Source organism: Heloderma suspectum, chromosome 6, assembly GCF_057233095.1.
Source record: "Heloderma suspectum isolate Gila_16-S chromosome 6, 16-S_ref, whole genome shotgun sequence".
Classification (NCBI taxonomy): Eukaryota; Metazoa; Chordata; class Lepidosauria; order Squamata; family Helodermatidae; genus Heloderma; species Heloderma suspectum.
The window spans coordinates 17,499,886-17,513,003 of record NC_139463.1 but is presented as its reverse complement, the minus strand read 5'-3'; the positions used below and the strand labels follow the sequence as shown (position 1 = coordinate 17,513,003).

Genomic DNA, 13,118 nt, shown 5'->3' with positions numbered 1-13,118 from the left:
CTCTTATTCTCCGCAAGCAAAGGGATGGGTAAAGGGGTAACCCCTCTCCCAGTTCTCTGAGGATTCACTAAACAGAATATGTGTAACAGATTGTTGTAGCACACATATACACTCCGCTGTTCCCCTTACAACAAGTACCATTTTGGATTCCAGGAGGGAAAAGGGGCAAGATTCACACCAACATTTGCAGAGCAGAAGCTGACATTCAAATCGCAAAGGGAAAAAAAATAGGTTGGGTGTTTTTTTTAAAGAGTTTTTTTGTGGTTACTTGTTATGCTTGTCATAATTATTGTAAGTTCATCCACGTAGGATACATTCCCCACCACCTGTGCGTGTGTGTGTTTTTAAGCGTTTTGTGCCGTTGGTAAATATACTTAGTACCCAAACTCATGTAATTGTTGTATAGGGTTAGCGTGTTGAAAGAGTGCATTGGCCACAGATATAATAATTGCATGGGGTATGAAACATACCGGGTGGAGGCAGGGGGGAGACCACAACTCTTCAGACTGGACGGGCTTCTGTTTCTTCCCCAAGGAGAGCCGATCCCCGCGCAGGAATCCCTCCCCAGCAGGGGTCGCTGTCCGCTACCTCCACATCAATAGGTACAAACATCTTACCACCACCCCAGCAGCAGAGGGCGCTCTAAAAAGGCGCTAGCCATTCCCTCCTCCTACAGGGGGCGCTGACTCCGTCGGATAGCCCTGCCAGGCGCTTGAATAGAGAGGATACTCGTGATTGGTGGGCGGCTTTACCGCAATGTTGCGACGGGATGAGACATCTGCTGTGATTGGTGGATATTGCTCCCTGAGCGATGCAGGCCCGAATGCAGTGTGTGTGGGGGGGGAGCTCCCCTCTCCCCACAGATTTTGCCCCCTCCCCTTAAGTCCCAGCTTCGTGTTGCAGCTAATGTGGTCTTCCCGGGGATACTTCTTGGCGTCATCCCTTTAGACGAGCGTGACTGCGGACCAATCAGCTCACGCCTCTGGCGGCTGTTGCTAGGCAGATTATGGTAATATCCCAGGGCGGACCCCCCCCCCCGCTCTGCAGCTACCATTGTGAGGTGAGGACAGGTGGGCGGGTTTGGTCTGCGGTGGGGCCCTGGGAGCCGGCCTGGACACGACACCTTCACTGAACCCCCTCAGGTAAAGCGATGGGCCGGTCCGGGGAGGGAATTCGGCTCAGGGTTCCCGCAAGGCCCCGTCAAGGGTTTTTGGGGTTGTTGTTTTAGTCGCACCCAAGATGGCGCCGGGACCGGGACAAACCGTTCGCTCCCGCGGGTGGGGGAAGAGATATAGGGTACTGCCATTCCCCCCTCCCTGCTGGAGAGGTACAGTCCGCTCCCCCCTCCCCACCCTGATCGGGATACCCCATCCGCCCCGGACAGGGGGAAGAAAGGGCTGCCCCCATCTGGGCCTCCCCTCCTCCCCGCTTGGTATAGTCCGGGCCCCGGCACCTCACTGGAGCGGGGGGGTGTCGAAGCCATTTTAATGCCCCCCCCTTTCCCCAATACTCTGGGTCTTTCACCCCACCAAGGGCGGCTCTTCTTCCCTCCCGCGGCTGGATTATCCTCCCTCCCGCCGGTTTCTTCAGGCCGCCCCCCTTTTAGCAGCTCTGTACGGTGCAATCCCCGTTTCTTCTCCCCCCTCCCATCGCCCAGAGTGGTTGGGACGGCCGGGGATGACCGTTGGGCGCGAGCTGCTGGGCTGTTAACACCCTCGCGCTGGGGGGAGTCAGAGGCTCGGCGGCGGTCGAGCTCTGCGCTTTGATTGGCTGGAAGCTTTCGCGCGCCCCTTTCTCACATTAGTCTGGTCGGGGCGGGGGAGGGGTCGGGCGCCTGTAGTTATTTATTCTTTCTGGCCCTTCTGAGGGAAATGGCCTCGTCTCCCCTAGTTCCCACCATGCCTTTACTGAAGGACCTTCTGTGAGGCCTCCATACACCTACTCCTGGGGTGTCTTTGTACGTGTTTACCACCCTTGGTTGATGTGTGGTAAAAAAAAAAAAAAACCACACACCCCAAAACGCCCCATACCGTTTGATGCAGACGAGCTCTTCCACCACACATTTCTGGTTCAAGTTAGTAGTTGGTGTGTGGTAGCACCACCACTTCCACCTTTCTTTACCATCTTATAAAACCAAGGGTGAAATCTCACGCGTGTCTAGACTGAAAAAAAATCCTACAGCTCCCAGCATTCCCCAGTGAGCCGTGCTGGTTGGGGAATGCTGGGAGTTGTAGGCCTTATTTCTGTCTAAACATGCACAGGATTCTGCCCTTACTCTGGTATAAGCTTTCAGCTTGCTATACAGATAAAGGTTGATACAGATACCTGAGTTGCCCCCAAATCATTTTACTATGTAGTTCTTTACTTACTAACGTTCTCTTGAAAGACTTCTGATTTTATACATGGGCAAGCAATCTGCCTTTGCGTTTCCGCTCTCACGCCACTTTCCTTGCCTGTTCACCTCCTCGCACTCCTTCTATATAACATTTATCCTGCTTTTCCACCAGTATGCATCTCTGAGGCAGCTTGCCTCAAGTAATTAAACGGTATGCATTTGGCCTCTTCGAAGGCTCCTCAAGAAGGGACTACCAACTTTCATTCGACACTAGCGGTTTGTATGGCTTAAAAAAAAATACCGCTTACCATCTGGGAATGGTTATACAGGTGACTGCAGATCCCTCCACTTTACCCCAAAATAGCAGTCGGTGTGGCTTTTTAAAAATTAAAACAAAAAGAAACTCACTATTGATACCGATGACCCCCAACCATTTTAACACACATTGGTAGTTAGTGAAGTAAACACTTCACCGTTTGATAAGGTTTATACAGATTATAAAGCTCCCCTCCACCACCGCTACTATTTTACTACACTTTTATTGATTTTAAAACGTAATGCAGGTTTCAGGGCAGCTCACAACAAATAATCATCCCTCCTATATACTAGTAGCGATCTCAGTTTTCTGGGTGCTGGCTCTAATATAGCCAAAACTGCACTTGAGGGATGTATCAGCAGACTTCAGGGAACCCCAAGGTTTGCAGAAATACAAACATCTTTGGGGGCAGAGCCAGGGTGGAATCCTCCAAACAGCCCACTGAAGACTGAACATGTTCAGTGCCAGGGAATGCTGATTGTTTATTTTGAGGGGCGGGGGAATGGAAAACCAGGTGGGAGGGGAAATGGAATGGAGTATCATGGAGGAAGGCGTGCCGGCTGGCTGACTGGAAGAGTGAACATGAGCATTCCACACTGCAACATTTTGTTGCAGATCCCACTTGGACAAAAACAAGGGTTCCTCAGAAAGGGACTACCAGCTTTCCTCCGGCATAGGCAGGTTGTGTATGGTAAAATATTTTCCATTAACAATTCTGCCGCAGATTTTACCACACATTGGCAAACGATGTGTGGTAAAATTTTCTTATCACTTGGTATGATACAGATGAAGGCGCTCCGCCCCCCCCCCCCCCCCCGGTGGTGTGATCATCTGTGAGGGCGACAGATGAAGTAGGAAAAGATGGTACTGTTCATCTAATGGTGTGTCAGGAGTTTCCATATTGCCTGAGGAGATGGCCCCTTATCTTTCTCTCTCATTTATATTGACTCTCTAGGATTCATAGGGCTTTCTGCAAGAGACCTGCTTCTGGCTGCCAATGTGATGAATGCCATAAAGTTTGAGAGGGAGATGTGTGTTTGTAAGTACATGAAATCAGAGGATGGACACAGGCCAGATAGTTGCAGATTTTTGACCATTGCACGTTTGCAGATGTGTGTCTTCATGCATTCACTGCATGGACATGCTGGAAACATATGTAAAATGTGACGTGCACCTGCAGGTCAGTTTACACAGCCTAGTTTATATGACATGGAAATAGTTATGAGTGTGATATCTCCTCAGGACTATTTCACATGCAGTCTTTTTGATGTTATTAAAGACTTATGCAGATGTTCACATGATCCAAGGTATGTTTTTTCTGCTACCTACAGATTAATTGCTGTGGTGGGAAAGGCCATTCACAACTAATTGTGAATTTCAGCATGGGTGGTCTTTTTCATTATGGACACATGTTGGACTGGTTTGCACACAGTGAACCAGTGAGATTGGACCCTGTTCTACAAATATTCATATAAACCAGTTTGCTTCCACCCATGAAAGGATGCAGTCACCAGGAGACTGGAACTTGTGCTTGAGTTTCCAACTAACTGTGCAAGTGACAAGCAGGCTTCCTGGTAATGTACCAGAATGAAAACAAAGTTTGTCCTCTTTTCAGGTATCATGAGATATATGCTGTTTCCTACACAGCAGCTAAACTGTTGGGGAAATACTTATGTATGAGAAGGTTTGAGAAGTGGTTTATTCATACATGTTTTTCTCATTGGTATACGTGTACTAACTTCTCATATGTTGTGGCACAAGGTGATTAGATACAGGAATAATGGAGTCCTTGCATGTTACATACATGCAGCATGTGGATTAGACATTGATCTTGAACAGGAGAGGTACGAACATGGCTTAAATCCAAATATTCTGTCGCAACTGGTTTGTGGATTGCCTGCCTATCTTTTATAGATAGAAAAATACAAATCAGTGGTGTGGAAGTTGACATAAAGAGCTGTATTACCCTTACATTTTCTGTTCTTATACATATTTACCATTTTTCTTTTAATTACCCTGTTGATATTGAACAGGTTGATTCCTTTGACCACATGATCTCAGCATCTGCAATGTAGGGTTGCTATGGCAACATCTGCCCCATGGCAGCCCTTGCACTGCAGAAACTGGGGCATTCGAGTTAATGGCAGGATGGAATTAATAAAGCAAGCCATTTCATTGAAAAAATCCCAATAATCCATTATTGACTTGTTAGTATTTGTGCCTTTTATGGCCCCTGTTCTACAAATATTCATATAAACTAGTTTGCTTCCACCCATGAAAGGATGCAGGCCACCTTGAGGAAGAGGGCAGATGCTGTCTAGAAGCTGCACTATGGTGGCCTGAGCTGTGGGCCTGCCATGTGGATGGTTGACACAGTCGGCAAATTTGTACATCACGATAACCCACCTTGAAAATAAGCTGCAGTGGGTTAGTTGTTCACTTGCTAGCCCACGTTACTCCCAAGAGATGATCAGATGCTCTGCTGCTTGTTGTGTCTTGTTTCCCCCTTTGTCCTCCCTCCTGATCTCGACATGTATCCCATGGGTCTTTGCAGCACAACCTCAGCAGCCTACACCCTAATGAGCACATTTGCACTCATTAACAGAATAGAGGATTTTTTGTAGATTTTTTCTTCCCCTTGAGAAGATTTATACATGTTTAACTTAACAAAAAACTTTTTGGGAGGTTTGTGCAAATCTCCTAAAGCAGAGTAACTACTCTCACTACTGTAACAGTTACTGCATTCAAGCAGAGTAGCTACTGCACTTTAGCAGATTTGTGCAAATCTCCCCAAAAGTTAAAAAAAAGTTACATTTGCACAAGTCTCCGTGAAGGTGAAAAAATCTATTAAATATGCATAAATCTCCCCGAAGACAAAAAAACCCAGAATGTTAAATGCATGCAAATCTCCCCAAAAGTGGGGCAAACAAAGGCTAAATTTGCACAGATCTCAAAGATGAAAAAAATAGGGTGGCTGTCTAGGGAGATGACAAAGTGGAGGAGTAAATTGACTATTGGGATTTCAAGATGTAATAAGCAGATATCATTAGTAAGGTTGTGATTAGTGGCTGGTAGGTTTTTCGCTGCTCTTGCCAGGTGGGTCTCTTACCATTTTAAACAACCCATGCTGAAGCAACTCTGCCTGCTTCGGACATCACGACAAGCTACCTTGACAACAAGACACCCTAAACAAACCTACTACAAGCCATGGGTTCTCAGGGTGGCTTGTTTGCAAAAAAAAACAGCCCATGATGGCAAAGACGCACTGGGTTCAGACATCACGCTAAGCCACCCTGCAACTATCCATGATGACAACTCACCGTGGCTTAGCGTCACATGCAAACCAGGTCAGTTGTATCATGCAGTATGGGGGGAAAAGTCATGATAAGAATGGGCAGAGCTATAATGGCAGATATAGTTAGGCCATTAAAAAACAACAACCCAGAAACTGTGTTCACAATGGAAGATACAGTTTTATCCCATCAGGACCATTCTGAATTCTGTTTCGACTAACACTTCTCTTACCATACTGAACTTGTTTTCTACCCTGATTCCCAATTCCAGTTGTATGTGCCAAAGAAGTGCAGGGGCAGAGTGATGACTTTTCAGCCATAGTTCATCATGGCCAGCGGTACCTTTCCATTTATAGTACTTGAAGTTGCGTGTCAGTGCAGTGTTTTCTCTATATGGTTGCATCATGTTCTGATTTGTGTTGGGCTATAGTAATAATTGGCACATTGTGACTGTAGGGTTTTTTTTCTATTCAGATATGTTTAGATACGCTGCCCTCAGTGATCTTACCTCCATTGTCCCAGTGTGCCTTGAAGTTGTTGTTGTTGTTCAGTCGTTCAGTCGTGTCCGACTCTTCGTGACCCCATGGACCATAGCACGCCAGGCCTTCCTGTCCTGAGCACTCTCCCGGAGTGTGCTCTTCATATTCATTGCATCGGTGATGCTATCTAGCCATCTCATCCTCTGCCGTCCCCTTCTCCTTTTGCCTTCAGTCTTTCCCAGCATCAGGGGCTTTTCCAGAGAGTTTTCTCTTCGCATTAGGTGGCCAAAATATTGGAGCTTCAGCTTCAGTATCTGTCCTTCCAATGAGCACTCAGGGTTGATTTCCTTTAGGATTGACTGATTTGACCTCCTTGCAGTCCAGGGGACTCGTAAGAGTCTTCTCCAGCACCACAGTTCGAAAGCATCAATTCTTCAGCGCTCAGCCTTCCTTATAGTCCAGCTCTCACAGCCATACATTACTACTGGGAAAACCATAGCTTTGATTAGACGGACCTTTGTCGGCAAGGTGATGTCTCTGCTTCTTACTATGCTGTCTAGGTTTGCCATAGCTTTCCTCCCAAGGAGCAAGCGTCTTTTAATTTCATGGCTACAGTCACCGTCTGCGGTGATCTTGGAGCCCAAGAAAGTAAAATCTGTCACTGCTTCCATTTCTTCCCCTTCTATATGCCAGGAAGTGATAGGGCCAGATGCCATGATCTTAGTTTTTTTAATGTTGAGTTTCAAACCAGCTTTTGCACTCTCCTCTTTCACCCTCAACAAGAGGCTCTTGAGATCCTCTTCGCTTTCTGCCATTAGGGTGGTATCGTCTGCATATCGGAGGTTGTTGATAATTCTCCCAGCAATCTTAATTCCGACCTCTGATTCATCCAACCCGGCATTTCTCATGATGTACTCTGCATATAAGTTAAATAAGCAGGGTGACAATATGCAGCCTTGTCGTACTCCTTTCCCAATTTTGAACCAATCGGTTGTTCCATGTCTGGTTCTTACTGTTGCTTCTTGACCCTCGTACAGGTTTCTCAGGAGACAGGTAAGGTGGTCTGGTACTCCCATCACTTTAAGAATTTGCCACAGTTTGTTGTGATCCACACAATCAAAGGCTTTAGCGTAGTCAATGAAGCAGAAATAGACATTTTTCTGGAATTCTCTTGCTTTCTCCATGATGCAGCGAATGTTGGCGATTTGATCTCTAGTTCGTCTGCCTCTTCGAAACCCAGCTTGTACTTCCGGTAGTTCTCGGTTCGCATACTGCTGAAGCCTAGCTTGTAGGATTTTGAGCATCACCTTGCTGGCATGTGAAATGAGCGCAATTGTGCGGTAGTTTGAACACTCTTTGGCGTTGCCCTTCTTTGGAATTGGAATGTAAACTGACCTTTTCCAGTCTTGCGGCCATTGCTGAGTGTTCCAAATTTGTTGGCATATTGAATGCAGCACTTTAACAGCATCATCTTTTAGGATTTTAAATAGCTCAGCTGGAATACTGTCATCTCCGCTAGCTTTGTTGTTACTAATGCTTCCTAAGGCCCACTTGACTTCACTCTCGAGGATGTCCGGCTCAAGTTCAGTGACCGCACTATCATGGCTATCAAGGACATTACTATCATGGCTATCAAGGACATTAAGATCTTTCCTGTATAGTTCTTCTGTGTATTCTTTCCACCTCTTCTTAATCTCATCTGCTTCTGTGAGGTCCCTGCCTTCTTTGTCCTTTATCATGCCCATCTTTGCACAAAACGTTCCCTTGAGATCTCCAATTTTCTTGAAGAGATCTCTAGTCTTTCCCATTCTGTTGTTTTCCTCGATTTCCTTGCATTGTTCATTTAAGAAGGCCTTCTTGTCTCTCCTTGCTATTCTCTGGAACTCTGCATTCAGTTGGATATATCTTCCCCTTTCTCCCTTGCTTTTCGCTTCCCTTCTTTCCTCAGCTACTTGTAAAGCCTCATCAGACAGCCACTTGGCTTTCTTGCATTTCTTTTTCTTTGGGATGGATTGCGTTGCTGCCTCCTGAACAATGTTACGGACCTCCGTCCATAGTTCCTCAGGCACTCTGTCTATCAGGTCTAATCCCTGAAATCTATTCCTCACCTCCACTGTATATTCATAAGGGATATGATTTAGGTCATACCTGAATGGTTTAGTGGTTTTCCCTACGTTCTTCAATTTAAGCCGAAATTTTGCAAGAAGCAGCTCATGATCTGAGCCACAGTCAGCTCCAGGTCTTGTTTTGACTGACTGTATGGAGCTTCTCCATCTTTGGCTGCAAAGGACATAATCAATCTGATTTCGATATTGACCATCTGGTGATGTCCATGTGTAGAGTCGTCTCTTGTGCTGTTGGAAAAGAGTGTTTGCTATGATCAGCGTGTTCTCTTGGCAAAACTGTATTAGCTTTTGTCCTGCTTCATTTTGTACACCAAGGCCATGCCTGCCTGTTATCCCGGTGATTTCTTGACTTCCTACTTTAGCATTCCAGTCCCCTATGATGAAGAGGACATCTTTTTTTGGTGTTAGTTCTAGAAGGTGTTGTAGGTCTTCATAGAACCGATCAACCTCAGCTTCTTTGGCATCAGTGGTTGGGGCATAGACTTGAATTACTGTGATGTTGAATGGTTTGCCTTGGATTCGTACTGAGATCATTCTATCATTTTTAAGATTGTACCCCAGTACTGCTTTTCCCACCCTTTTGTTGACTATGAGTGCTACTCCATTTCTTCTAAGGGAGTCTTGGCCACAATAGTAGATATGATGGTCACCTGAATTAAATTCGCCCATGCCTGTCCATTTTAGTTCGCTGATTCCCAAGATGTCGATGTTCAATCTTGCCATCTCATGTTTGACCACCTCCAGCTTACCTTGATTCATTGATCTGACATTCCAGGTTCCTAAACAATATTGTCCTTTACAGCATCGGATTTTCTTTTCACCACCAGACACATCCACAGCTGAGTGTCCTTTCGGGTTTGGCCCAGCCGCTTCACTCTTTCTGGCGCTACTTGGAAATACCCTCTGCTCTTCCCCAGTAGTATACTGGACACCTTCCGACCTGAGGGGCTCATCTTCCGGCGTCATATCTTTTAGCCTTGTGACACGTTCCATGGGGTTTTCTTGGCAAGGATACTGGAGTGGGTTGCCATTTCCTTCTGCAGTGGACCACATTTTGTCAGAACTCTCTGCCATGACCTGTCCGTCTTGGGTGGCCCTGCACGGCATAGCTTATGGCTTCATTGAGTTACGCAAGCCCCTTCGCCACAACAAGGCCTTGAAGTACATTACTATTTAAAAGTATTGTGATGTTTCCTCACACATGGCTATTAATTTTTTTTCAAGTGTATTCAGAAAACGAGAGATGACCTATGCCATCTCCCCATGTTAAGTACATCATTATGTTAGGTCCAAGTTTCTTAATGGAAAGAGAAGTTACATTGATGTTGACATCTCAGTTTCAACTGCTAGCTGCCATTGAGGATTAACCTGTGTATGATGGATATACGCATAATTGTTCTGTGTCATTTTACTTTTGGATATTTTCGCTAGTTTTATGGAAATGAAGCCATTATCAGATCTGCTATCTTTTGAGATAGGTTGACTGCTTTTAATAGAATTGTCTTGATAGGGGGAAACTGACCCATAAATTGCCATAGCTGAAACAGTGCAGCATAGATGTGAGACATTTTCCTTGTGCTGAATCCTGAAGATACATTCACCATTAACATTGTACATGTTGATGACAGCTCGTCTCCTCCACTTGCCAAAAACCAGCATCCATTTGCTGCAGATGGCAGCGATGAAGACCGCTGCTCATACCACCCACCTCTTATGTGGGATGAAATGAATTTGTACCAATACATCAGGAAGAAACAAATCACTGTGTACTCTGAGCGAATGAAGCCTCAATTTTGTACCAAGGTAACAAAAACTGGGCCAAGGAAATTCATGTGTCGCAAGTCAACTATATTATACAAATGAAGCAGATTTGCAAATGTCTGCAAATATTGCATAATTTATTTTGCTTTCAAGAGTAGATTTTGTAAGAATGTCAAATGTTGGCTAGCATTGTGGGTAATATAAGAAGGGAAGGCTATAGGAGAGCTATAGGAGCAAAGCTGGGTATATTTTCATGACAAATGAGAAGTGGCCACAGCTCAGGGATGGTTTGTTCAGAAGCGATCTGGCACCTGCATTTAAAGGATCTCAGCAGAATTGGAAGGGACTTCTGCCTGAGACTCTGAAGAGCTATATCCAGTCTAGTGCCAGACCTGATAGACCATTGGATTAATTGGATATAAGGCAGCTCCTTGTATGTTGCTCATACTCGTGCATTTTCTCCCTTATGGGCCCTGTTGTTGTTTATGCTAATGCACTTTTGTTTGCATGCATAGTTTTAAAAAGTTACCATATATAAAACAAAGAGAACAGTCAGTACCCAAGACAGTAGCCAAGACAGTGACAAGGATACATCAGTGAGTTGGGGCTCCATATTTTACCTCACCCTAAGGTCTTCTATTCCTTAAAACTGTCTAAGCTTAACCTAAGGTATTCTGTTCCTTTAACTTGGTCAGAAGCTAGGAATGAATAGCCATACTGAAGGACAATGAACTGTAGACATAGAAGAAGACCTAACATCTGACTACTGGAAAGCTTATTTAGTCCTCTTTTTTGAGCTTCTTGGATTTTACCGGATACTTCCCACTTGTTTTCAGTGCTTTTTTCACAGCCATAATGTCTAGAAACTTAATTTTAAAAAAAACAAACTAAATATTAGAACAACATATGCTGTGATTCTGGAGATGCATGGAATGTACAAAGCCCCAAATAACAGGGGTGCCTGGTTGGTGCATAAGATTCTATGAGAGAGCATTTTAATCCTTTCATTGTCACTGATTATTAATGAAACTTAAACCCTGATCCTTAGTATTTGTACCAGAGCCTAAATTTTGCTAGTGCTATGCTAGTTTCATCTTGACTTGGGTTGCAATCCTATACACACTTATTAGGAAATTTATTTTATTTATTTTGTTTCATTTCTATACCGCCCAATAGCCGAAGCTCTCTGGGCAGTTCACAAAAATTAAAACCAAACGGCACACAATAAAACAAACTAAAATATATAGAACATTAAAATCACAATATAACAATACAACCACAATAAAACCTAGCAGCAGTGCAGGAATTTAAAATACAGATTTAAAACAGCAAAGCTAAAAGTCTAGAAAGCTAAAATGCTAAAATGCCTGGGAAAATAAAAAGGGTTTCACCTGGTGCCGAAAAGAATACAATGTAGGTGCCAGGTGAACCTCACTAGGGAGCTCATTCCACAGCCGGGGTGCTACAGCAGAAAAAGCCCTCCTCCTAGTAGCCACCCGCCTCACTTCCTTTGGCAGGGGCTCATGGAGAAGGGCCACTGAGGATGATCTTAAGGTCCGGGCAGGCACATATGGGAGGAGGCGATCCTTCAGATAACCTGGCCCCAAGCTGTTCAGGGCTTTAAATGTTAATACCAGCACTTTGAATTGGGCCCGGAAATGGACTGGCAGCCAGTGCAGCTGGAAAAGTACTGGCATAATATGAGCTTGCTGGCCAGTCCCTGTTAACAATCTTGCTGCCCTATTTTGGACCAGCTGAAGTTTCTGGACTGTTTTCAAAGGCAGCCCCATGTATAATAAGACCCATTGACCTCTGTAAGGCTGCCTTCTGGGTAGACATGCTTAAGATTGTACCGTTAAGCTCTGATTTTCTGGTACAGTGTGTTTTAAGATTGCGTGTGTGTGGGACAAAAATATCTGTCCTTTACATAATGCATGTGGGTGGTCACAACTCTGTATTGCTGGTATATGTTTTATATTAAATTGTGTTAACCTGCTGATTGTTGTTTGGATCTGTGCCAAATCAACCCATTATGATTTCCTTCATATTAACTTGCTCTGTAGTAGCCAAGCACCTTTCTAATGTGTTTCTGGCTACCTGCAGTCATTGCCAGCTGTGTAAACCAAATTGTAACAAACTTGCAAAGCCAGGGATTTATTTATTTTTATCTATGGAGGACATTAATAGATCTGCTTGCCACTTTTGTGCACAGCATAAGTAATAAAAAAGAGATCATTGGAGAGAAAATTAAAAATGTGGCTTTCTGTACTAGTTACATTTTATCTTTGTCAAGTCCTGAGCAAATAAGATAGTTAACAGATGTAATTATTTTGGAATTGTTGAGTGTGTCTTGATTCTTGAAGGGAAATGGTTCCCATCGTCAGATCTAGATGTTCTAATAACATGGAATGACATAAAATGTCATGTCATGAGATGACATGACATGAGCTGAATTAATGAATCATGAACTGAGTTCATGAAGTAATGAGGGGCTTGGAGAGATGGGAAGTACTGGGCATCAAGTTGTTTTTCTATAGAACTGATCAGAGCAGGAGTATGCCTAACGGAACCATGCACTGTTTTATCAGATTTTATGGCTTTTATCATATAGTACATTATGTTTAAATCTCTGGCAACAGCATCAAGTTGCTAGACTAGAACAATGAGCTTTCCTCTTCCTCCATTGTTTTTAAGGGAAGCACAACAGAAGTGACAGTGTATTTGGTGCATTTCTTTGTGATATCCTGAATCTTTAAGTGAACTAGATGGAATAGGTGGAACCTGAAACAAAATGTATTTTAATCTCTG

The 13,118-nt window shown here is 44.4% G+C and overlaps 1 protein-coding gene across 5 annotated transcripts in view; it reads left to right on the top strand.

Moving 5' to 3' along the window:
- The first annotated feature begins 1,026 nt into the window (after window positions 1-1,026).
- Window positions 1,027-13,118, top strand: part of PRDM10 (PR/SET domain 10) — a 92,305-nt gene continuing 80,213 nt past the window's right edge. For 3 of the 5 annotated variants that reach the window (XM_084803684.1, XM_084803683.1, XM_084803680.1), the window contains exon 1: window positions 1,027-1,142. The gene's annotated coding sequence lies outside the window, so the exon portion shown is untranslated. Of the gene's footprint in view, window positions 1,143-1,599; window positions 1,614-2,507; window positions 3,691-13,118 lie in introns of those variants that run through there. The other 2 variants (XM_084803682.1, XM_084803681.1) reach the window with 2 other exon arrangements.